Source organism: Acipenser ruthenus, chromosome 27, assembly GCF_902713425.1.
Source record: "Acipenser ruthenus chromosome 27, fAciRut3.2 maternal haplotype, whole genome shotgun sequence".
Taxonomy (NCBI): domain Eukaryota; kingdom Metazoa; phylum Chordata; class Actinopteri; order Acipenseriformes; family Acipenseridae; genus Acipenser; species Acipenser ruthenus.
The window spans coordinates 13622862-13647037 of NC_081215.1; the positions used below are offsets into that span (position 1 = coordinate 13622862).

The following is a 24176-nucleotide window of genomic DNA, read 5'->3' on the forward strand; positions in this document are numbered from 1 at the left end:
CTGATCAACAAAGGTAGGTTTTGACTTTCTGTGGGACAGTTCTCAATAAAAGGGCTAGGTGGCTCAACAAGGGTCAGGTATGTGTTTTTTTTTTTTCAGGACCACGACAGATTAGAGAAGAAAAGAACCCACTGTTTATATATATTGTTTTACTTCATTAGAAACTGTGATATTAAGCATTATATCAAGTTAAGCAGCTGTTTGATTTTGTGAATTAAATGTTATCTTGCGTTAAAAACATACTGTAATAATTTTGTAAACTAGCTAGTTTAGCAACAGAAAAACTACCCTGAATAGACAAGAACTGCTGGAAATAAAACTGCAGGACTACCGCCACAAATGAGAAAAACACTGCATTGTTTAAGAAATGCACCCTATGTATATAATAAAAGACCTCCTCTGCTAAAAAGAAATACATTGCTCAGGATTGTCAGACTTGTATTCTGTGGTAATGGGCAGGCTCTATTACTGTGGAATAAAAGAGGCGAAACCTCATGGATTGTGAATAGGGTCAGGGTCTCTGCTCTATTGTAGATGTCTTTATAATCTTGAAACTCTCACTGACATGGTGAAACACCCACAATCCAGAACACACATGCCTTGAAAAACAAAGGAAACATTTGAAGGGGATCTTGCCATGGTTCTAATGCAAGGGGGTGCTGCATTATTATTATTTATTTCTTAGCAGACGCCCTTATCCAGGGCGACTTACAATTGTTACAAGATATCACATTATTTTTACATACAATTACCTATTTATACAGGTTTTTACTGGAGCAATCTATTCCAAGAGTGCAATGAATTCCCCAAGAAGCTCACTAGTAAGGAGAAAGCGGCTTGGAACAGCTTTGTCGCAGTGGTTCGGGGCTTCCTGGGCAATCACAAGGCCGAAAACTATGTGGAGCTAGTTGAGACTCTGGTGAAGAACTACGGCACAATGGGCTATAGGATGTCCCTCAAAGTCCATATCCTTGATGTTCATCTTGATAAATTCAAGGAGAACATGGGAGTATACTCGGAGGAGCAAGGCAAGCGCTTCCACCAGGATATACTGGACTTTGAACGCCGCTACCAAGGACAGTATAACGAGAACATGATGGGAGACTAGATTTGGGGGCTGATTCGTGAAAGTGATTTACAGTATAATCGTAAATCTCGAAAAACTACTCACTTCTAAATCTTTTGTAGTCATTTTTGTATTACTTTAGAATAAATACATGTTAATTTGGATTCATATGTTGTTTTTTTCTGACTTTATGTGAACAAAAAGACACAAATTCGCCCGTTTTCTCATTGGAAATAGGTAAATTTCAAAATATCACTGTCCTGGTCACAAAAGCAAAGTTTGTGGGGAATAATAGCCATTTTCTATACTTTTGAGGCATAAGCAATTAGGAAATAACACTTACTACCCAGGAACAAAAATTGTGTTACATAGTGAATTACTTGTTTACTTATTTACAAATTATGTAATGCTAACGTGATATAATTTGGTTTGCTTCATATTTCTACTGTGAAACGATTAATGCTTTTATTGTTTAAAAAAAAAGGGGAATATGTGGTGTTCTACCTTAAAAGCATCAATAGATGTCGCTGTGACTAGGCTTGTGCTGTAGTGATATAGCGGAAAGATATACACAGTACAGAGTAAGAGCTGGTACCGTGAGTGTTATCGCCTTGTTGAATAAATCAGTTATACTTTACCAACGTGTCTGGATGATCTACAACACAACAACCCCCTACAAGAAGATATCTTCAGCCAGCTTTTGGATAGCGTTTAGAGTGACCGGCAAAGCTCTAAGTTCCTCTGAGTTGAAGTTTTAATCGTCCAAGCTGAAAACGAGGTAAACAGACTGCCCTTGTTTAATCCCCTGCTGTGCTGGCACTGAAATCTGCTGGGGAAAAAAAAAAAATAAAGACGCGAAGGACTGCTGTGCTGTAAGTAGTTCATCTTGGGTTGTCTTTTGGGACACTACCATAAAATAAGGTGTGTGTACATTAATTTGTATTAATTCGTGGATTGAGGCTGCAGTCTCTTCGGGGGAGTCACATGTACAGTACATAGTACATAGGTGCACTTTTCTTCCTTTATTTTTGAGCAGGGGTAGAAAAAAATACCTTTACATTTCTTTATTGAGAGTGGCGTGTATTGGAGGGTAGCATCTATTAAAAAGCTGATATCTGAGTGAGGCGTTAATTCGAGGGCAGCGCTAATTCAAAGTTATACGGCACTTGAAATATGTAACTAGCATTTCTGATTCGATTTTGTTTTGTGTGTGAATTAAATAATAAGAACTAATAAAAGTTCTGTTTATCCTCTAATGCAGCTTCATTAATCTTGGTGAAAATTAGATTATGCATGTGAATTTGGTTTAAGAAAATGTGAAAATATTCTTTTGCAATTCAGCCTTAGTATTTACTGTCATACATAAATGCATTTCTGTACATCATTTTTTAAGTTAAAACATTTTAAATTAAAAAACAACAATTGTTTTGATCGAAAAATAATACTTAAAATATAATTAGCTGTAACCAATCACTCAGATTTCATTTCCTGTTTGGCAACGCACTACAATAAAGAGCTTAACCCTCAGCTCTCTACTAAAGCTGGGGATCACACATCTGGTAATTATAAATAATTCAGTGTTAAATGATTAGCAATGAGTAGCTGTTTTCAGCAGACACAAATTTTAACACCCAACTCTTTCTTTGTAGCTGTTTGCACCTCCTGTAATTAACTTATCTGTTAGTGGTTAACATTTGCATTTTAGTCAATTTTCAAAAGCTCTCCACTTTATTATTATTTATTTCTTAGCAGATGCCCTTACAGAGGACGACTGACAGTTGTATACAAAAAATACATATGAAGAATTACAGTACAATTAAGAACAAGATACAAAATACAATGACTTCAGTCCTAATAAGAGCAAATACAAAACACAGTATGATTTGATTTCGTGGCAGTTCAAAAACAGGTAACGGTGTTGATAGTTACATCAGGGTTAGCGAGTGCAGGTGAAATACAAAATACTAAAGATTGGGTTAAGTGCAGGATTAAATACAGTAAAATAGGGAGCAGATAAGTGCAAGTTAAAGTGCATTAAAGGCAGAGTGCTATGTTGTCCAGAAGGGAAGAGTTGAGTTTTATAGGTGTTGTCTGAAGAGGTGTGTCTTGAGGAGGCGCCAGAAGGTGGTCAGGGACTGGGCAGTCCTGACTTCCATAGGAAGGTCGTTCCACCACTGCGGGGTGAGGGTGGAGAAGGAGCGGGCTTTGGAGGCAGGGGAGCGTAGAGGAGGTACAGCCAGTCTTCCAGTGTCGGAGAGGTTGGTGGAGGTGTAGGGAGAGATGAGGGTCTGGTGGTAGCTGGGTGCAGTCTGGTCAAGGCATCGGTAGGCGAGTACAAGAGTCTTGAACTGGATGCGAGTGGTGATCGGGAGCCAGTGGAGTAGCATGGGAGAAGCAAGGCAGAGAGAACACCAGGCGAGCAGAGGAGTTGTGGTTGAGCTGGAGCGGACGCAGGGAGGCCGGCCAAGAGGGAGTAGTCTAGGCGGGAGAGTACCAGGGCCTGGACGAGGAGTTGTGTGGAGTAGTTGGTGAGGAAGGTTCGGATTCTTCGTATGTTGCTCAGGAAGAAACGACAGGTGCGTGCCAGAGTGGAGATGTGCTGGGAGTAGGAGAGGCAGGGGTCCAGGGTTACTCAGAGATTCTTGGCTGATGAGTAGGGAGAGATTGTGGTAGATTCCAGAGGAATGGAGATAGAGGGATCAGAGGAGGAGGAAGAAGAGGAGGTCAGATTTAGAGAGGTTGAGTTTGAGGTTATGCGAGTGTATCCAGAAGTAGATAGCAGACAGAGGTAGAGATACGGGAGGAGATGGTGGGGTCAGAGGGGGGGAAGGAGAGGAAGATCTGAGCATCATCAGCATAGAAATGATATGAGAAACCATTTATGTAACTAGTTCCAACACATCAAAAGCTCTTGTGGTGTTTTTTTGTATTGTTTGTTTTTTTACAACAGAACAAATGTGTCCTTTACTGCTTAAATGTTTATCTATAACTAAGCCTTTGGGTTTGACTTGAGGGACCTCTTTAATGGAGACCCTATGAATCCATAATGAAAGGTCCTTAGTTGACCCAATCAATGGCTGATTTGCAGTAGGTATTGCTTTAGTCCTATTGTTAAGGGACAACTTAGGATTATTAAATCAAACTGATAATGAATCCAGTTCCCTCTGAAAGGATATATTCATTTTTTAGTCGTCTGATTGAAATACATATAATAGAGGCAAGTCAGGGGCATTAATGCCTAGTTAGATCTGCATGTGTTGATAAATCATTCATAAAGACAAATTGGATCCAGACAAATGTCCTCCTAATTGTGTATACATTTGACGGAGCAGAAATAAAAAGGCTTTAAAAGCTTTTTTTCCTCGTGGAATATAAATTGTTTTACTGCATTCAGGTTGAATATATATGAGGATCTTAAAATCTGACCATGAAAATGCATGACAAACACAAAGAATAATCAGGATTTAAGAATTGTAGTGAATGTATCAACCATGCACAAATAATGCCTGAGGGGGAATATCAGGGCTCATGTGAATAGAAAAAACTGCCTAGAAGTAGTTGCTCTGTGCATTATACTGCTAATAGTGTGTGGGACACCAGACCATGAGACAGTGATTACCGCTTATAATTCTGGTCAATTCACTAGAATGGCCCAGTGACACTGTTTTTACTAAAATGGCCACTTTCCATTTCAGTGTGCTGCATCATTGTGTTTTTCTATGGCTTGTCTTGTTCCAGTAGCAAAATCCAGTGCTCTCTAAGTCTGCTGGATAAGTCACGGTATGTGGATGTACCCACATGACTTTCAAATGTATTCATTAAAATAAGAACAGATAAGTACACTCAATAAAGGAATTTTGCTGAAACCAGGAATTTGACAAGTTGCACTCTTGCCAATTTAAAATGTCTTGTTTTGACACCAAGAGGTTTAACTAATTAAAAATGTATGAACAGTTATTACAAAAGGAATAACCTTTATTTGATTTCCAACTAATTCATCTTTTTGCCCATAACACATAATGACTTAACAATCTTCAGAGCTGTAAAAGTTAAATGGAAGGCCACTAGGTTCAATATATATTGGAGTGGATACAAGTCAGACTTCAGTGTTGATACATCACTGTCATGCTTGCCCTTATACCAAACACTACATTACAGTGGTGCTCAAAACTACTGGGCTCTGTTGTTTACACAGCAGGCAGGTAGCAAACACCCCCCTGTACTGACAATGGGAATCCTTTGTCTTAGCTGTTTACCAATCTCTTGCGAGATTTGCCCACCCAAAGTATCATTCAGATAGATTAAGTTCTAGACAGCCTTTCACAGTGTGGTACCCACCTAACGCAAGATCTCTTCATTAAAGACCCTGCCAACCAGAGGCAATCAGTCTGTTTGGGTAGATATATACGGTGTGGGCATTTCAGTCACACTTGGTACCACTGTTTTTTTTTTTTGTTTGTTTTTGTTTTTGTTTTTTTGTAAACTTATGTATGCCAGTGCTTGAACTGTTCCTACAGCCACAGCACCAGTTAGTGTCCCAGCCCCACTTAAATGTCTACAGTAGTCCAAAATGTCTCCAATTAAACCATCAACCCCAATTGGCAACCTGTTGCAGTAATAAATTGGTTTCAAAGACCAACATCTTAACGTTCAACTTAATAGCAAGCTTTGTAGGAAAGTATGTATCTCATGCTGATAGTAGTATTATTAATTCATTAATTCATTTAAAAATGAACTAATTTCGACACACTACAAACAAAGTTTGCATTGAACGTGCTGGGAATACATGTATAGGTGTCCCACACTCGTAGGGCTGCATGTTTGAATGAACCTGGAAACAAATTCAAATAAATGTATTTCCAGCTGATGTGGCATCCTTGTAACTCGACCGTACTTGCACAAAAATTTATTTCTTTTGCTGTCTTCCTCAACAAAATCCTTATGGTCATGGGCACATTCTTCTGGGGGTTTTGTGTGTCTACACATTTGTTTACATTTCAGCAAAATTTGCAATTTTGTTTTAAATCCTCCCTATCTAACTGTAATATAGCTTTAAATCCCGCAAACAAGTCTCTGTTCATAATTGTAATCTCGTTTTAAATCTCGCAAGCAGAGTCTCCAATAGAAATGTAACTATTTGCTGCCACTCAGTAGTTGGGGTGGGTTTAAAGTATTCAGATCGAATCGATGATAATTACAAGTTAGGAAGAGGGACATTGCCCAACTGTACTAGGAAAGGCAGTTTTTTGTTGTCGTAGTAGTATTTTTTATTTATTTATTTATTTTTAATGGGAGAGGGGAGAAGTCAGTGTGAATTGAGAAACAATTTCCAGTGTTTTTACTGGTGTTTATTGCCTATACACCAATATAAATTATATTTTATATATGGGGGGGGGGACCTAATTATAACATAAGAAAGTGTATGATCCATAAAAACCACTAAAACAAATTCTTTGTGTTAAATTCAGATTAGCAGATGCATGTGTGACATGATGGTAAACACTGTATTGTTACCAATGCCTTTTAAAAGTGAAAATCCCATACCCACAGAGCTTATATATTAAAGCATTTGACTCATAATTTTAAATAGCGCAATTCACAAAATGATCTCAAATCGCTTTATAGCCAGTTAAGTATAAAAACAGTAAGCCAGACAAGAAAAAATAAGTTACACATATTCAGGAAAGGCTTGAATAAATATGGATCTGTGTTGATGTAAAAACACCATAGGATTCAGAATACCTGATTACCCGAATAAAAAGTTAAAAGTTACTTTCCTGTTTCTGGTACATAGATGGCTTCACTGTATTCTTTTTTTCAGATTGAAATAAATCAATAAATGTAAAATACACCCTAATGAACTAATCATGAATTAACATCGGTCACTTCTCTTCCGACGAAAAATCTAACAAACTCTTGTACTTTCAGTATAAATTACATTATATACCTGTAATGTAATACAACTGTTTAACTGACGTCTCTACATGGTATCGATAAGATACAACACTGAGATCATTATAAAATAATAATAATGAAAAAAAATGATACATCCTTGAGGCAACTGGTGTACTCGCATTAGGAATAGACCAAGATAGCCTCCCAACATTTCTTAGAGTGTTTCTTACCTACCCAGTCTTGTGCAAGAATAATTTTCTAATGCCTTTGGTTAAAAAGATACTATGGGACAAATATTGGAAGAATGAAACACTGCTTGAAACATATATGATAGCAAACATTACCATGTTCGTATTGGTTCATGTAAGAATAATGATGGACTGTATAAAAAAGATCTGCAACAGACACCAGTGCATAAATTGCAGTTTCTCTCCTTTCATTAAATGCTTATGCTAAAGTAAATTCATTTGTCTCTTTATAAGTGCAACAATATAAATGCTATATTAGTAATTGTTACTTTTTCCCTTCTCGATTTGTATAAGATTAGACAACAAAATATGTTATGCATATTCCTACCCTATATCTCCGAAGCCACCCATGATAGGTTAATAATTCAAAGAGGTATGTCTTCCTGACACATATCATTAACCAATCAGCAGCTTTTTTTAGTCTTTGATAGGTGGTTACAGGTGTTTTTTGTTTTTTTCATGTTCTGTAGAAAGCTTGCAATTATTATTTTACTCACCAAATTATCATGTAAATTAAAAAAAAAAAAAGCCAAGCTCGGAGCCCTGGTATAGTTGCCCCCTCTTTCCCCCCCTGACAGGAAACATTTGAAATGTTTAATGTGTTGATTTCACACCCGGACGGCCAGGTGGCAGACCCTCAAACCAAGCAGGTTTGATGCCAAATTGTTTCTTCCATGCATCGCATAATCATCATTTCTTTAAACTCACATTTCTGTGTTGTGGGTTTCATCCTGAACTACTGAAACATTGCTTGTACCTTGTATTCAGCCAGTCGACTCTCTAGAACACCTGCCTCTCAATTACTTCAACTAATCAAGAATAAACCAATTATCAACAACATACTTAAAATACAATAAATAAATAAAAATGTACTCAGTAAAAATAATGTCACTTAAAAACAAATGAAATGTGACATTAAAAATCTCTTTGGAACATACATTGTAAAACCCCTTAATCTCATAGGATGCATTGCTTAGACCTGTCATGTTAATTAACATCAATTAAAAAGACTGGCGGTATAACATCCTGCATAAAACGGGTTGTATTGAATTAGCAGGCTCCCAGTACAGTTTGATAATTAAGATTTTACCATATCGGAGATACACTACTTAGCAATATATTCTGCAATTTGGCCTTTTTACCACTGCGTGACCAATGCCAGTCATCAGAAAATCCCAGCCACACCGCTATTGACTTACAAAGTAGTTCAAATCCCCCGGTCGCTGTTAATTTACATGCTGCTGAATAATCTCTTTTGACAATGGTTGTCCATTTTGAACAATGCGACGGCTGTCAACATTAATTACAGGGCACTGAAAGAAGCCTGTGACATTTAAAGCCTGGGATTCATGAAGATGAATTCTAATAATTAAGGCAATAATATTGAATGTCACTTTAACTCAGGTTTGTTTTTACCTGGTGGAAATCACAAGCCTTTTTCTTCAGCAGCAACATCTCCTGAAAACAAGGAAACAAAAAAGGAAAAACAACAGTTAGTTTTGCAAGAGTGGGGCTTCCTTGTACTTCAGCTGTATTCAGCCTGAAAATGCAGCTGAAGTACAATGAACGCCATTGTGCAGCATGCAGGGGGTTATGGGATATTAAGGGAGCTCCAGGGCTATTTTTGTATTGAGTGTCAATGGAGCGGTGAGAGTAAAATATTATTTCAATCAGCTTTTAAAACACTTAATGTGAAAGTTAATTGCCAATAATTGGTACTCATGAGGGAGGACAGCTTTTCTTGTATTGAAATTAACACGTTAATGAATGGTTTTATTGAATACCAGCCGATAAATACTTCTTAAGACAATTCCGAGTATGACTAATGAGTGTCTGTACACCCTGAGTATAGAGTACAGCAGTTGCTATTTTTTATATTACCATTATTACAGAAGTAATGCTAAGAGAGCTAGCCTGCACATCAGGGGAGGAACGTTCACTGAAAAGCCTGGCTCGCTGAACTGAGATGTGAGGAGAAAACACAGGTCCGGTAAATAAAGAAATTCAATCACTCACCGCCAGACTCTGCAGAGATGTGTAGTGATACACAAACGAAAAAGCAAGCCAGACAGGTTGCGGTTTGGGGTTTAAATAGCGAGTTTGACAGCTATTAGTAATAACTAAAAATAATCCCAGTTCTCTACAGTAATTTTTACTATTTTTTTTACTCCAATAATTCTCTAAACTTAAAATATAAAATGAGAAAGATTAACAGGAGGCTATGTGGGCTTGTAACAGAAGGTCCCCGGTTCAAATCCCACTTCAGCCACTGACTCATTGTGTGACCCTGAGCAAGTTACTTAACTTTCTTGTGCTCTGTCTTTCGGGTGAGTGACTCTGCAACTGATGCGTAGTTCACACACCCTAGTCTCTGTAAGTCGCCTTGGATAAAGGCGTCTGTTAAATAAACACATAATAATAATAATAACCTGGCCCATTTCTCTATGGCAACTGATTTTTTAAGATGCATATGACCTTTTCACAAATGTATGCATTAACCATTTTCCAGAGCTCTGCCTCATTTGAAACAAGGTACAACAAAGTCAGCAAAGCAAGCCTCAGCCAGAAACAACCACAATTAATGCATAATGGCGGCAATGGTCTGCAAATGAAAACTTGGCCTTTGAAAAAAACAAAATAAATCAATTGACTAATCCAAAGAAAATTGAATCAAACCAATACAGAAAGCAATTTTTCACAAGCAATTAGTCACCTTGACCAGTTATCAGACACATTTCTGGATCCTTTCTATCATGTTCCAAATACTGTAACCACCGCATTCGAAAGAATAGGATTTCAGCATCAGTGCTCCATGCTGATTGTAGGGAACATTAGAAGCTGAAGTAAGATTAGGAACAAGAGCAGGCAGTTCAACCCATTAAGGCTCGTCCCTTCATAGCACACCGTACTTGAGAGGGTAGGGCCTCAGATTAGTGGATTGTGAACAATAGCAAGGCGTGGTATGGAGTGTATGAGCTCTGTAAAAAGAGTAGGAAACCAGGCCTCTCAGGTTTCACAATTTTCTGTTTTGAAGGGGCAATGAATATCAACAAAGAACTGCCCTTCAGTGTTTGTTAAATTAAAACTGACTGGAACAATTTAGCTTTGATTACTTACTGAATATACCATTGCCAGAATTGATTTAGTTTCATATAAAAAACACTGTGTTTGGGAATTCAGTTTTATTTTTACATGCTGTCATTTCGAGCACCTCCAGCACCTTTTTTTTTTTTTTTTACCCCCAATCTGCCCAGGAGGCAATGGACACATTAAATATGTCAGAATAATAATTTAAAAAAATCACTGACTTAAGATTTTCATAGAACACAAGTTATGATAAATGTACATAACTTATACAGTATGACTTCGATTTTTCACACCCCGATTACATAGCAAGATCTGTGCCACTGCCATCTTAAGACTATATAAACTGTTGTGCTTTTGATTATCATTGGACTTCAGTGCATTATTAAGTTCAACGCTCTGACTAAAACATTTTCCACCTTTTATTGCGAAAAGTCTCCTGCTCCCGCTCCAAGGCCCCCACCCCCACACAGACACAGACACAGACACAGACACACACAAAGTTTGGCCGGCGACCTTAGCAGTGCACATGTTGTGTGCGTGTCATTATGGTTTCTTTTTTTAATACGCCCTTTTGCCTAGTAGTTTCATTGTACGTATTTTCTAGCTATTGTTGTTGTTGTTGTTAATCTAGGCGATTTATATGTGCATCACTAGCCTACGGCATATAACTCAGGTAACTAAAAAAAAAGTTTTATAGCACTTTTGTTTCATGTAAAATTAAATAAAGTTTTCGTGCAGCGTTTAATAAAGCTGGTTAAATTTTTCTTTAATCTTGTCGTTGCTTGTAACAGGGCGAGCAGCCCTGTACAGGGTTTGTTTATTTTAGAAAGGGGTCTCCCCCGCTGCCCCAGTGTTATTTTGTATTGTTTATTTGTTTTATTGTATTTAAATGTATGACGGCGAAAGTTGTGCTTGTTTGTTTATGTATTTAGTATTTATGACGGCGAAGCGCCACATATTTTGTTTTGTTAGTGACGGCGTAGCCAAATGTTTTGTTTTTTAGTAGCGTGGATGGGAAGCCTCATTTAAAAACTCATGCAGAAGGTGGCCGAATTAATTAGGTGATTTAATTTGTTGCTAATCGGGAGATGGTCACCTGTTATAAAAGCCTGCAGCTCTTGGCACTCGTGGTGGTGTTGGAAGGAGAGAGTGAGCGAGTGGAGAGAACTGAGAGAGAGAAACATAAACAGTAAAACGGATAGGAACAGTGAAGGCGATAGCCCAGCCTTACCTATTCATTGTGTATTTTTGTGTTTGTGATTTTGTTCTGTTTGTTTTGCTCTGTGAGCACAGTTTCTTTTTGTTTAAACTTTTGATTTATTTTTGCTGGAATAAAAACGGTACAGCCTTTACCTGCAGTAATTGCCTGGTGTCAGTATTTTGCCCGTCCCTGCTTCTGTCTGACGTCACCGCCCAGTCACCCTGTCACATTGCTGAATTGTTTTTATAATTTAGATCATAAATTTCAGTATGCTGATCAGAAGACTCGCTCTCTGTGTGACACTATCAGTAAATAGAGCGAGCGAGTCCATTACTAATTCATGAAATTTAGTTACCGGAGCTGGCTGCAGAATTAGAAGCACCGGAGCGCGGACAGGAGAAATAAAAGCCTTGGAGCGAGCGGTTTTAAAGAGGATGAGAGCGAGGAGTGGGGTTTGTGAGCACTCCAATCCGCTCCGCTCCGCTCCACGTGCAAGAATGTTTGTTGTTTTTGGTGTGGCCCAGGGAATAATCATCCCAATAAACCATGGATTTGTGCAAATTGTATGTCCCCTTCATTTTCCACCAAACGCTACAATATTAATTTGGCTTGTGGGCATTGTAAATCATTTCAGGAACAAAAATGCCAATATTCGTTAGCAGTTTCATTTGACACATATAGCATGCACCCCTGTAAAACACAGACTAAAGCAAAGAATAATAATATGGTATACATGAACTGTGTTATCAATGTATACATTAAGCATAAACTGTACACTTTTTCTCAAACATCACTGTTTTCTGATACACATGTACACTGCACACATATGTATTACATCTTGTATACATTTTGTGTATAGCGTTTTGCAATGCTTCTTAAATTTGTAAAAGGTTGCACGCAGTATTGAGAATTTTACAGAACTGTATGTGTACTGCTGTTCATACAGCATACTTTATGTACTGCATATGTTCATATAGTATAGGATCATGTTTAAATCACGTGTGTGTGTGTGTGTGTGTGTGTGTGTGTGTGTTTTGTTATACCAGTGGGGGTAACATTTTCAACAAATGCCCTACTAGTCATCCTGCATGTATTAGTTAGCCCCAGTACTTGCATGGTAGGACTGTATATTTTATAAAATGTCATGTATTCATAAATTAATGTATTTTTTTTCTTTTATTTGCTCAGATTGCCAGGACAAGGGCCAACAAAAAAGGCACTTGATGATTGGATTTATTTATATTTGGATGGGTTTGCTCTGTCTCTCACCTCCAGCTAGGTGCTCAGCCGAATGCACAATTATACAGCACAGCTGACCGATGACATTGAGGTCTGTTACCAAACGAGATTCTCACCGAGACTACAGAGATAGCCGTGTCACTGCAGAGTAAAATGAACCTGCAAATGTCATTGTACAATCCATTGAGTTGATGAGGCTGACCTTTCAAGTTCGACATATACACCAGATCGCCGTAGTCTATCTCTCTGTCACTTGTGTCTCGCTTAGTGACAGGCAGGTACAGTACTGTGTATCAACTGCTGGGGGAGCCCATCTCCTTTCCTAAAGAGCAGACAAGACATTTACACAGCTGGGGCCTGTAGTACATGCATCTACTCACAATATTCATGTATTTTACATAAAGTAGCAGGTTTGTTTTCTTTACAGAACCAACCCCAATCCATTGAAAACTGGTTGGAAGTTTGATTATTATTTTTTATTATTTTTGGGTCCTCATTAAAAAAAAACAGGGATCCTTACACGCTGATTACGGCTGTCCGCAACATCTCATTTCTACTATTTTCTTAGCACCAGTATCAACTGCTCCTTGGATTATTTTGCAGTTTACCCTAAGAGTAAAACATATATTTAACAGTAGTTACATCCCATTTCTTTTCAATAATAGTCTGTTTGTACATTAATCAAAATGGGGTTACTTTTCTCATTCAAAAACAAGGGACCCTGTGTCCATGTCTGGGTATCTGTCACACTAGATGGCGAACACGATAACTGCCTTGATGAATGATTTATTAGACACATTTTGCAGGTACTGTTGGATTATGAGGACGCTCAAACTGAGGGACAAGGATCAAGGTTCTTATTGAGGCTCTGGATCTCTTGATAGACAATATTATTATATACAGAGGATACTGAGTGATCATTTGTGTTTTATATATAGTGGATACTGCATGATTGTGTTTTATATAGAGGATACTGCATGATCATTTGTGTTTTATATATAGAGGATACTATATGATCGTTTATGTTTTATATAGAGGATACTGAATGATCGTTTGTGTTTTATATAGAGGCTACTGCATGATCGTCTGAATGATTGTTTGTGTTTTATATATAGAGGATACTGCATGATCGTTTGTGTTTTATATACAGATAATACTGAATTGTGTTTTATATACAGATGATACTGAACATTTTGAGTTGGATATCTCATACAGAGGCACCTTAACTTGTGAATTGGCACTCCGTTTGGCCCATACTGCGTGGTATGTACGGTGTGTTACAAGTTGTATGCTAATTAGACGGTTACTCCACCAAGGTTACTCCCTATAATGTCCAGAACTCCGTCGTTTAGTGAATGAGGCACTGTGTGGTATGAAGGTACTGAGTGTACTGGAGGTACTATGTGGAATGAAGGTACTGTGTGGAATGTGTGTAATGAAGGTACTGTGTGGAATGAAGGTACTGAGTGTACTGAAGGTACTATGTGGAATGAAGGTACTGTGTGGAATGTGTATGACTTTGTCTTTGTGAACAAGTGTGTTGTGTAACCGATAATGGCTTAGCCGTCTGTTTCTGTAGTTTATAGACCTGATTGGATTTGGCATTACCACAGTTTGGGACATGCTCTTTTGGTATACCCCTTGTCCCTCGATTACTCTGGAAGACCAAGCAAATACCATAGTTAATTTAAGCATTATTGCAGATCAAGACCATCCAAAAATGTTGTAGCCTGATGGCGATGGCTACTGTCAATATCACAATGCAACCATCCACTGTGTCAGAATTGTGCACAAATGGTTTGAGGAGCATGCCATCTTCCATGACCACAACAGTTCCCAGATCTAAATCCAGTTTAGCATGTTTGGGATGAATATGAACACCACATATGTCATCTTGATCCTCTGCCTACCTCTCTGCATTAATTAAGTGAACTATTAATAAAAGAATATATTCCTATCCCTGGAGACGCCTTCTAGCAGCTTGTGGAGTCTATGCCATGTCGGGTCAAGGCTGTGATCAGGGAAAACACTAGTCCAACTCGATATTAGGTAGAGTTTATTTCTTAGTTGTTTAATTCTAGTTTTGTAAAAATGTCGTCTCCTTTTAAACAATAAAATGGAGTAACTACTTTGAAAATATAGGAGAACTTTATATTGAATACTACCCAGTATATGAAGCCCTACATAGTTCCATTACATTTTACAAGCAGTGGGTGGATGCATTGAGGATATTTTTTAATGGGTTTTTAATGGGTTTCCACGTACATTGTTTTTGATGGCCTTGGCTGTGTATATGACCTAATAAACAATTTACAGAACATCTTTACAACACATTGTTTAAATTATCTTCTATCCTTCATTACCTACTACCAACATAGATCCACATGTTGGCAGTATTCAAAAATACTCCTGCTAACCTGTTGGCTTGATATTAATTTATTCCACCTACTCACTGAACTACTGCCATGCCATGTGTTATTCAGGCATGAGATCCCATTCTTGTGATCACACACACTCTACTAGGATATGCCGAGTACCTGTCTGATACAAGTACCAGTTACAATTATGACATTTATTTTTGTAAAAAGTAAATTACTTGTGACTAGAAACACATTCAGGGCTCTCCCGAAATGTTTCCCATTGAGGGGCCAGGACTCTCAACAAAAAAAACTGAAGGTCCCAGAGGAAATTGTGGGGGTCCCAATAAAGTACAAAATAGGGAATACCAGATTTCCAGTGAAAAACCAGTACATTTTGTTCAATTTGTTGATGCCATAGCACTTCAAAGCAGTTAAAATAACTATACTGTATATAATAATACAAGCAACTGACCAAATTGTTTTAAAGGTACAAAAAACAGGTTAGTCAAATAAGATCAGCTATTACCATCTAGAATGTGATAATGGCTGTGTTAATCCAAACACGATAGGGGCTAACTTGGATAGTGGCACTACCAAAATAACATTTTAAAAAACTTGACATGGTCCAGGAAGTTAAATACAAGGCTCCAGACAAATCTGACTCCTAGGCCAAAATAATTGGTTACAGGCTGGTTGCTACCATACTCAACTGCGTAATGTATAACAACAACTTGTTATGACACAAAATGGCAGGTTTTATGCTGTGGTTACTTCAGTAGTACAGAGCTCTGGCTAATGGTGTCAATGTAGGTTCAAATGGTCTCTTCTCTGCAACAGCTGACCACGCTTGAGTACAAAACTCACAATACATTTACTGTTTTTCATTATGGTAACGTCTTGAATTGCCATACCTGTTTTTTTGGCTGAAGAGATAAAAGCTCATTATCTAAATAGGAAAGCTGCTGCATAATTGTCAAACTCATTGTCAAACACATTGTCAAACTCCTGATGGTAAACAATAACTGAATCTATTATATCTGGGATAGATGTGCCTGCTAAAGATGATGCAACAGATGGAAAAAGAACTTTGTGTTGATTCAGAACTTTTTTAGGTACCCTACAATTTCACTGGCGAAAGACAACAACTGTTTTATTGGCGTTCATAAAGAAAGCTTTTTCAGCTTGGTACGGTAACCTTTTCACTTCCATGTTTTAATGTATTTATTTTATTTCCTTTTGCTGCGCTTGACCTCTTCTTCATTATAATCATTTTTGGGCATTTTGTTAATGGCACGTGAGCAACAGATAACCCTTTGTGTATTTTTTAATTTTTGTTTGTTTTTTGTTGTTTTTATTCTACATTTCTTAAAACTGTTAATTGAAGGTACATTTTTACACAACAGTACTCACACACGTTTGGTCACCATCACTCCTGTTGCATGAAACTGGAGTTACCTTATTTCATTTTCTGCTGGTGTTAATACAGCACCTCTGGGCTTCCAGACATTCTATTCAATCAGATTGTTGTCGTCTTTCTCGCACTTCAGTTTGAAACATGTGATATGCCGGCTTTGTTTTTTTTTAATACTGACATCATAGAGCACTAATAAATATTGATACACATTTTTGAAGGGAGAATCACCATTTTTGGGGTTACAGGCGTCTGTGGTGCCTAAATCTAAAAAGACAGTTGCCAAACAAAATTGTAGATGCATTTGTCACAGTATTAGTTGCAGTCTGGAGCCCTGTAAATAGAATTTTAATTATTAAACACATAATTAGAATTATTAAACAAGTAATCCATAAGTATGTTCCATTAATGTCATGCAAGTATGATGTGAATATAGGTAGCTGCTTATTGACTGGTAATCTCTGCAAAACACTTGCTAAACATGCTTTATTTATTTCCTTAACAAAAATAAAATCCTGCACTATATGTTCCAATCTAGATCAAACAAGCTGCCCAGCTGTGGTTTTTTGCTCATGTTGTTCACAAGGAGTCAGGTCCAGACTTCCTGCTAAGAATGCATTAGTGTAAATTTTAAATGTGGAACCATTATTTGTCTTGTACATTATGCTGGCTCTTATTCACTGCCCACTTCTGAGGGGGCTTACATGCTTTCTAAAAAAACATGTTTTTCCTTGTCTTAAAAAGAATTACTGATAAATAAAGCACTGGATTTTTATCTTGTCAGATCTAAGCTGAGCAGGTGTGGGTCTGGCCACTACTTGCGATAGGAGAACAAGAACACCAGCTGCTGTAGATTTCATCAAAACAATACACACCTGCTTTATTACCCTGTTCAATAGCTATTCAATGTACACATCACTGCATTAGTGAAATATTTGCTGTATATTCAAATGAATCTCTACCTTAGTTGGGGGTACACTCCCATCTTGCTAAGAACAAGCTTGTGGGTTCCATCCCAGGTGGGGGACACTGCTGGTAATTTACCTAGATTGCTCCAGTAAAAACCCAACTGTATAAATTTGTAATTGTATGTAAAAATAATGTGATATCTTGTAACAATTGTAAGTCGCCCTGGATAAGGGCGTCGGCTAAGAAATAAATAATAATAATAATAGTTAAATTTGAGCCCTCCATGAGATAGTTGATCAAGCGCCGAGAAAAATTCAGAGGTTAGGCAGGGATGGCTCACCTTGCAAGCATGAGCACCCTCACTGCCTTATGGAAAATGCTTTCCTGTTAAAAATGTACTGACAGTAAACCTTCGTGATCTTAAAGATCAATGTGGAAGTCCGCATTTTTCTTTATTGGTTTGCATGCATACCTGCATACCAGTTATGTGAACCCCTGAATATAACCCCTCACACACTTGCTACTATTTTCCATTATCACCCTGCACTCCACACTGCTCCCATATTTCAATGGCTCTAACCTCTAGCCCACACTGTCCCCCAGTGTCGTTCTAAGCACTAGAACACACTGCCTCCCAGTCCCTCAGCTCTAACTACAAGACCAGACTGCCTCCCAGTCCCTAAGCTCCAACCTCCATCACAAATTGCCTCTCTGTATATACTGTAGACAGTGTGTGAGGGTTGTTCACTTTCATAAAAACTGAACCTAGCCGACCCACCTTGAGTTTTACATGTGTAACAGACATCCCCTACCTCCTGTGATGGGTGAGGCTCTTCCATTGTGACGTTGTGGGCTCTTTGTCAGCACGCTTGGTGATTGATTGGCTGTCACAGCAGCAAATGAATGGGGCAGCAGTGTGGAGTAGTGGTTAGGGCTTTGGACTCTTGACCGGAGGGTTGTGGGTTCAATTCCCAGTGGGGGACACTGCTGTTGTACCCTTGAGCAAGGTACTTTACCTAGATTGCTCCAGTAAAAACCCAACTGTATAAATGGGATTTCCATTACACGAGAGTAGATGTTAAAACTTCATGCTGATTTGAACTCGGCTCTCGCCAAGATAAGCACCAACTAAGACGTAGCTTTACAGTAAACTAATGTGATCCATATGCGTCTCCATCCATTTACGTTTCCTTCCATATGATGATGTAGATATCCTTCTGTCTGGTGTTAATGGCTGAAGTGTAATGCTGGCTCCAGGGATCAGCTTATTTTGCCTCCCTGGCGCATCAGCACACACAACGGCTGCGATGCTGGCTCCAGGGATCAACCAAAGTGCGGCCTCCCCAGCGCATCAGCATGACAACCGTCTGGATTGAGCTAAGTAGGGTACATCTCTGGGGTTTTCAAGTGGGCACCTTCCATCCTCAGTGTTTCGTCGACTAGCCCACGACACCTCAAGAGGGCTCGACGGTGATTCTGGCGTCCCAGCATCACCCCCCTCCGTCCCCCACTCAACTCAGCCCAGCTTACTTACCTGTCCCCAGCCAGAATCTTTCCGTCTCAACCACAGCCAGTTGCTGCTCCTCTCTGCTGCTTCAGATAAGTTCTTCACTGTGCGACGCAACTCTTGGCCACTGAATCCGACGTCTCTGAGAAACCGGGTTGTAGAATGTGCCACAAATCCTCGACAACCCACTTCCACTGGGTAAACCCGAACTCTCCATCCTCGCTGTTCCGCTTCAGTGGCTAGTTGAGCATACCGCAGTTTCTTCCTCTCATACGCCTCATCTACAGCGTCCTCCCATGGCACTGTTAACTCTACCAGGTGAACAAGGCGTGCTGATCCAGACCACAAGACAATATCTGGTCGAAGGTTAGTGGTGGCAATCTCAGGTGGAAAAATAAGCCGTTGACCAACATCTGCCAGCATATTCCAGTCTCTAGCAGCTTCCAGTTGTCCTGGGCGAGGATTGGTTTTAACACCTTTTCTTGGTGGTTGCTCTCCTGGGCGGAGGAATGTTGTCTTTTGTGTGTAATGTTTTGATGGAACAGGTGGCAACTTATTGGTCATGTTACGCTTGTCTTCCAATGCTAAGGCCAAACATCGCAGCACCTGGTCATGGCGCCAAGTAAACCGTCCTTGGCTAAGAGCCACCTTACATCCTGTCAAAATGTGCCTTAATGTTGCAGGTGATGAACACAAAGGACATGAGGGATCCTCTCCTACCCAGAGGTTTAGGTTCTGTGGTGATGGGAGAACATCATATGTTGACCTGATGAGGAAACTGATCCTGCTCTGTTCCATTGACCATAGGTCTTGCCAGCCAATCTTGCGTTGTTCCACACTCTCCCATCTCATCCATTCTCCCTGTTTGGCCTGGGAAATGGCCTTTATACACCTCATCCTCTCCTCCTGCTTTTGCACCTCGTTGACTACCAGCTTCCTTCTTTGAGCTGGGGCCGCCTTGTGCCATGTAGGAGGAGTTGAACTGAAACCAAGACCCCCTCTTCCATGCTGAACTTGCCCCATGATATCACCAATTCGAAGGGCAGCCTTTGCATCTTCCACAGCTTTCTTTGCCGCCCACTTTCTTCCAGTTTTCAACACAGGTGCTGCCTCCCTTACGCATTTATCGCGTGACTCTACTAATGTCATTTCCAGTCTGACCTTGGCGCACTTAAACTCCTCGGTTAGAGCAGAGACTGGTAGCTGCAGTATTCCTTTACCATAAAGTCCCACTCTGCTGAGGCAGCGTGGAACTCCCAACCATTTCCTGATGTATGAACTGATTAAAGCTTCCAGCTTCTCTACTGTTGTCAAAGAAACCTCGTACACAGTCAGTGGCCACAGCAACCTCGGCAGTAGACCAAACTGAAAGCACCAGAGTTTTAGTTTACCTGGTAGAGCGCAGCTGTCTATGCTCTTCAACCCTTCCACTGCTTGTTGTCTAACTTCTCCCACACGAACTGTGTCCTTTAGATCCCCGTCGTACCATCTCCCAAGACTCTTCACTGGCTTCTCAGACACTGTTGGTATTGCCTCACCATTAATGAAGAATGTTTTATCTACTACTTTGCCTTTAATTATAGAGATGCTCCTTGATTTAGTGGGCTTGAATTGCATTCGTGCCCATTCAATGTTATTGGTTAACTTGCCCAATAATCGATTAGTGCAGGCTACTGTTGTAGTCATGGTTGTCATGTCATCCATGTATGCTCGAATTGGTGGTAGTCGCATTCCAGAAGCCAAGCGCTCTCCTCCTACTACCCATTTTGATGCCCTAATGATTACTTCCATTGCCATGGTAAAAGCCAGTGGAGAAATGGTGCATCCTGCCATTATTCCAACCTCTAGGCATTGCCATGTAGTGCTGAATTCTGAAGTTGAAAAACTGAATTGCAAATCTCCAAAATAGGCTTTCACTAAATTTGTTATTGTCATCGGTACACTGAAAAAATCAAATGCTGCCCAAAGTAGTTCATGTGGCACTGAACCATATGCATTAGCCAAATCCAGGAATGTCACATGGAGCTCCTTCCTCTCCTTTTTAGCTGATTGAATTTGTTGCCAGATCACATTGATGTGTTCTAAGCAACCTGGGAAACCTGGAATGCCCGCTTTTTGTATTGAAGTGTCAATGAAGCAGTTCTTTAATAGGTAAGCTGACAATCTCTGAGCAATAATGCTGAAGAAAATCTTGCCTTCTACGTTTAATAGGGAAATGGGACGAAACTGACTGATGCTTGTAGAATCTTTTTCTTTAGGTATAAAGACTCCACCTGCTCGGCGCCATGCTCTTGGTACAACCTGTTTTTCCCATGCCACTTTCATCAATTTCCACAGAATTCGTAGAACTCCTGAAGCACTCTTGTACACTCTGTACGGAACTCCATTAGGCCCTGGAGATGATGAAGCCCTTGCTTTTTTCACAGCTTGCTCTATTTCTTTCCACTTAGGTGCACAGTCCTCCATTTGGTATTCTGGTGGATTGATAGGTGGGATGTCTGACGGAATTGACATAGGCTCCTGCCTTTTTGAATCTGTATGTGTTTCCTCCAAATATCTCTCCAGCTCAACCTTAGATGCTTTTAGTGTGCCATTCTTCTCACTGGTGAATAACTGTATGTAAAAATAATGTGATATCTGTATAATGTGAAATAATGTATAATGTGATATCTTGTAACAATTGTAAGTCACCCTGGATAAGGGCGTCTGCTAAGAAATAAATAAAAATAATAATAATAATAATAAATGAATCACTTCATTCAATTAAACATGCTGTAACAAATACACTCTGCTGTATTATATTTTTATTCTGTTCCCCCTCCTCTTCCAGATCAACAGTAACCACAAGACTGTCAGTTTGGTTTAACAGGGCGGTGCCTGTTCTTTTATTGGACAATCCAAAGCCTTAGGTGATAATCCATACAGAGGTCAAACACAGTTCAGGTTCTCATACAGTCCAGGTTAATCCGCCAGAAGGGTGGTCAAAACAGTCCAAGTCATACACAGAATTATTTTTCTTCCTTTTAGTTTTAAAGCAATAATTCTTACCAGCACTTTTCTTTCTCTCTCTCTCTCTCTCTCTCTCTCTCTCTCTCTCTCTCTCTCTCTCTCTCTCTCTCTCTCTCTCTCTCTCTCTCACTTAACCACCTTGTACTCCTCCTCTCCCGTGCTGTGCCCCAGCCCTTTTATTGGTGGACGATTATGTCTAATTTAGGGCAGGTGTGGCTACCACACCCTGGGCACCTTGCATTGTGGGAATTGTAGTGTGCTGTGGGTGGCCATTTTGTGACATGTAGTCCTTTACCTGCTGCCATTTTGTGATGGTAGAAAGTGCTGTCAAAACCTCTGCCCTGACGTATTTACCATCTACAACCACACCCTTTACTTTATCACACATCCTCCCCCCCAGCTCTGACTCCAGGGAAGGAGCGAGGGAAGCAAAGAACGCATGAACCCGAGAAAGTCCATCTGCGTTCCCCATATCCTTACCGGCTCTGTGTGTTAAAGTAAAGTGAAAAGGCTGGAAGCTGAGGAACCATCGCATCACCCGGGCATTTTTCTCTTTTGCCCGATGCATCCAGGTGAGTGGGGCATGATCACTCACCAGGGTGAAAGACCTACCCAACAAATAATATTTCAAAGATTCGAGTGCCCACTTTATCGCAAGGCACTCTTTCTCAACAATTGCATAATTCTTTTCTCTGTCTTCCAGCTTCCTGCTCAAAACAAAACCGGGTGTTCAACACCATCCACTTGTTGTGACAACACTGCCCCTAGCCCAACCTCGGAAGCATCCGTTTGCACTATAAATTCCTTACTGAAATCTGGGACCACTAGAACAGGGTCACTACACAGCATCCCTTGTAAGGTCGTGAAAGCGGCCTCAGCACTTTCAGTCCACCTCACCATATTCGGCCCTCTACCCTTGGTCATGTCTGTCAGAGGAGCAGCTATCGTGGCAAAACCAGGGATAAATCTACGATAGTACCCCGTAATACCCAGAAATGCCCTGACTTGTTTTTTATTAACTGGTTTTGGCCAGTTTCTGATAGCTTCTACCTTGGAGATCTGGGGTTTTACCAATCCTCTCCCTATATTGTACCCCAAGTATTTTGCCTCTTCCAAACCCACACTACATTTGGCCGGATTGGCCGTTAACCCTGCTTCCCTGATACTATTGAGAACTGCCTGAACTCTCGGCAGATGCGTTTCCCAATCAGGGCTATGGATCACCACATCATCCAGATATGCTGCTGCATACCTTTGGTGGGGTCTCAGGATCTTGTCCATTAGTCTTTAGAATGTGGCTGGGGCACCATGGAGACCGAAAGGTAGCACTGTATATTGGAACAAACCATTGGGAGTAGAGAAGGCGGTCCTCTCCCGGGCTCTAGGGGTAAGGGGTATCTGCCAGTAACCCTTTGTTAGGTCTAGGGTGGTTCTATACCTGGCCTTTCCTATTTTCTCTAAAAGTTCATCTACCCTGGGCATAGGGTAGGCATCAAATTTTGACACTTCATTTAACTTTCGAAAGTCGTTGCAAAATCTCCACGACCCATCAGGTTTCGGCACTAAAACTATGGGGCTGAACCACTCACTTGAGGACTCTTCTATGACCCCTAGTCTCAACATCTTCTCAACCTCTTCCTTAATGGCTGTCCTACGTGCCTCGGGAACCCTATACGGTCTCATGTTTACCCTCTTTCCTGGTGCTGTGACAATGTCATGTGTTATCATCTGTGTCCTACCCGGTATACCTGAAAATACCTTCTTATTCTTCTGTACAAACTCGGTCACTTCGTGTTTTTGTGTGGGTGACAGTGTGTCTGGGATATGCACCTCTGGAGCCCCTATTGGAGAAGTAGGGTAGGTTTCAATGGACACTAAGGCTTCTCTATCTCGCCATGCTTTCAATAAATTGACATGATATATTTGTTCCAACCTTCTGCGACCTGGTTGCCTTATTCTGTAATTTACTTCACCAACCCTTTCTATTACCTCATACGGGCCTTTCCACGTAGCTAGTAGTTTACATTCCACCGTGGGTACTAACACCAACACCCTATCGCCTGGCTGGAAGATTCGTAGAGTGGCTGACCTGTTATAAGTGAACCTTTGGTGTTCTTGTGCCTTCCTTAGGTGCTCCGTCACTATGGGAATTACTGCCGCTATCCTATCATGCATCTGTGTGATATGTTCAATTACGCTTTTGAAGGGGGTGGCTTCATGTTCCCAGGATTCCCGTGCAATGTC

At 40.0% G+C, this 24176-nt stretch overlaps 1 protein-coding gene across 3 annotated transcripts in view; it reads right to left on the reverse strand.

Moving 5' to 3' along the window:
* Positions 1 to 24176, reverse strand: part of LOC117431948 (leucine-rich repeat-containing protein 4C-like) — a 575203-nt gene that overhangs the window by 247397 nt on the left and 303630 nt on the right. For all 3 annotated transcript variants that reach the window (XM_034905148.2, XM_059002177.1, XM_059002178.1), the window contains one exon: positions 8626 to 8667. The gene's annotated coding sequence lies outside the window, so the exon portion shown is untranslated. The remainder of the gene's footprint in view (positions 1 to 8625; positions 8668 to 24176) is intronic.